The sequence below is a fragment of the Schistocerca serialis genome, unplaced genomic scaffold (assembly GCF_023864345.2).
Source record: "Schistocerca serialis cubense isolate TAMUIC-IGC-003099 unplaced genomic scaffold, iqSchSeri2.2 HiC_scaffold_1217, whole genome shotgun sequence".
In the NCBI taxonomy this organism is placed as follows: Eukaryota; Metazoa; Arthropoda; class Insecta; order Orthoptera; family Acrididae; genus Schistocerca; species Schistocerca serialis.
The window spans coordinates 102,501-105,000 of record NW_026047422.1 but is presented as its reverse complement, the minus strand read 5'-3'; the positions used below and the strand labels follow the sequence as shown (position 1 = coordinate 105,000).

General features: G+C 59.0%; 1 pseudogene; it reads right to left on the bottom strand.

The window, feature by feature from the left end:
• Positions 1 to 2,500, bottom strand: part of LOC126435755 (large subunit ribosomal RNA) — a 7,749-nt pseudogene that overhangs the window by 3,055 nt on the left and 2,194 nt on the right.

The following is a 2,500-nucleotide window of genomic DNA, read 5'->3' as shown; positions in this document are numbered from 1 at the left end:
GAATAGGAGACAGCGGGTCACCCTGCCGAACACCCCTCGAAGGCCGCACTAGATCTGACGACTTCCCATCCGCGCAGATAACCGTCGATCCTGCCTCATAGCATCCCTGGATGTAGTCAATGAACTCGACTGGCAGACCATGGGCCCTTAGCACAGGACCAAGGGCACCATGGGCAAGCGAGTCGAAGGCCTTTGACACATCCAGAGATGCCAAGTACAGCGAGCCGGCAGCTCGGCACGCCTGGGTCATCGCCAGATCCAGAAGAAAGGTGTTATGAAGCATCCCATCCTGAGGGATGAAAGCCCGCTGGCGACCGTCCAACACACAGTAGCGCATCAGGCGGCCAACCAGAACCTTGTGAAAGGCTCTGGTCAGCACCGAGCACACTGTGATTGGACGAAAGTCAGCAGGGGATGCTGCGGCGGTCTTCTTGGGCAGCAGGGTTGTTCTGGCCTGAAGGAGTCGGGATGGAAGGGAACGGGAAAGGAGGAGGAAATTAAGGATCTTGAGGAGAACCTCCCGGGGAAGGCGACGCAGTTGCGTCGGCGTGAGGCCATCAGGACCTGCAGCAGAATTGCGAGGCGGGAGAGCAGCAGTGGCTTCTTCTGCAGAAATGGGAGCCCAGAGGTCACGGAAGGGCACCCTCTTCGAGAATGGCAGCAGCTCATCGGACAGACCCTCCCCACGTGGAGGTCGAGACCTGACACGTGGTGGAGAGAAGAGGTCTGTCCAAAACTCAATCAGCCCTGGGATGGATGGTGGCTGATGCAAGAGTGTGCCATCAAGAAGTCCGTTGATACAGCGTGCTCCGTTCTTCTTGAAAGCACGCTGAACCACCGCATACTCCCATCTCCTGCGTGCACGCTTCGGCTCTGGGGGCTGTTGGGTCCGCACACTCGCAGCTTGGTGGACGGCTGGCTCCCTGCTGCCTACTTCGTCAAGAGCAGACAGCAACATAGCCTGGATTGTTTCACGGCTAGTGGTGGGACCCAGAACCACGAGATCATCAAGCGAGCGGAATCGGCGGTCTGATTGGGGGAGTTCTGCTACAAATGACCAGATGGCTAGGTCAACATCTTCCCCACAAGGTGGAGACTGTGGCAAAGAATGACTGACTGCAGGCTCGCTAGGAGGACCCTGAAGGCCGCGATCCATGCCAGCAAGCTCGGTGACAAACTTCGCCACCATGTCTTTGTAGGGCTGCGCTCTACGCTGACATTTAATGGATTCCAGCGTACGCTCGGGGAAGGCCTTTGCAAGCTCCTGGTTTAAAAATCTGCAACCCTGGGTGGCAAGAGTCGCTTCTGCATGGGCCAGACGCAGGAGCTCTTCCTGGGACCACCTGGCCTTCTTCCTCTCGGTCTTGATCTCAGCATTAGCAGCAGTCGGATGGGCGCGACGCCGATGGACACCAAGTCCGGTCTTGGTGGAGAAGGACCGCATACAATCAGGGCAGATGGCGGGGAGCAGCGCTCGACCCGCACCGGTTGGCTGGTTGGCTGGCTCATCAGCTGGCACAGGCGCTCCAGCGGGAGGCCTGGTACCACGTTCGCTTCTATTAGTTGCACCAGCTGTAACAAAGGCAGGGGGGGAGGTAACCCCCAAGCCCGAAAAGCACCCTGCTCTGTCGGTCGGGATACTGGAAAGGTACACCTACGCGAAACCTTTCACAGCACCCTCACGACTCCCGCCACTTGAAGGCCAGAGCTAGGATTTCCCACCGAGAGGCTAATTGAACCATCATCCACCCGACATCACAAGGATGCTGAGGGGTGAATCGAGAGGGTCCATATATTACGCATCAGGTGGGCTTTGGGAGTCATAGTTACTCCCGCCGTTTACCCGCGCTTGCTTGAATTTCTTCACGTTGACATTCAGAGCACTGGGCAGAAATCACATTGCGTCAACACCCGCTAGGGCCATCGCAATGCTTTGTTTTAATTAGACAGTCGGATTCCCCCAGTCCGTGCCAGTTCTGAGTTGATCGTTGAATGGCGGCCGAAGAGAATCCGCGCACCCGCGCGCCCCCGGAGGAGCACGCTAAGGCGGACGCGGCCTCGCAGCAAGGAAGATCCGTGGGAGGCCAAGGCACGGGACCGAGCTCGGATCCTGCACGCAGGTTGAAGCACCGGGGCGCGAACGCCGCGCAGGCGCGCGCATCCTGCACCGCCGGCCAGCACGAGGCCGACCAACGGCGAGAGCAGACCACGCCCGCGCTAAACGCCCGCACTTACCGGCACCCCTACGGCACTCACCTCGCCCAGGCCCGGCACGTTAGCGCTGACCCACTTCCCGACCAAGCCCGACACGCCCCGATCCTCAGAGCCAATCCTTATCCCGAAGTTACGGATCCAATTTGCCGACTTCCCTTACCTACATTATTCTATCGACTAGAGGCTCTTCACCTTGGAGACCTGCTGCGGATATGGGTACGAACCGGCGCGACACCTCCACGTGGCCCTCTCCCGGATTTTCAAGGTCCGAGGGGAAGATCGGGAC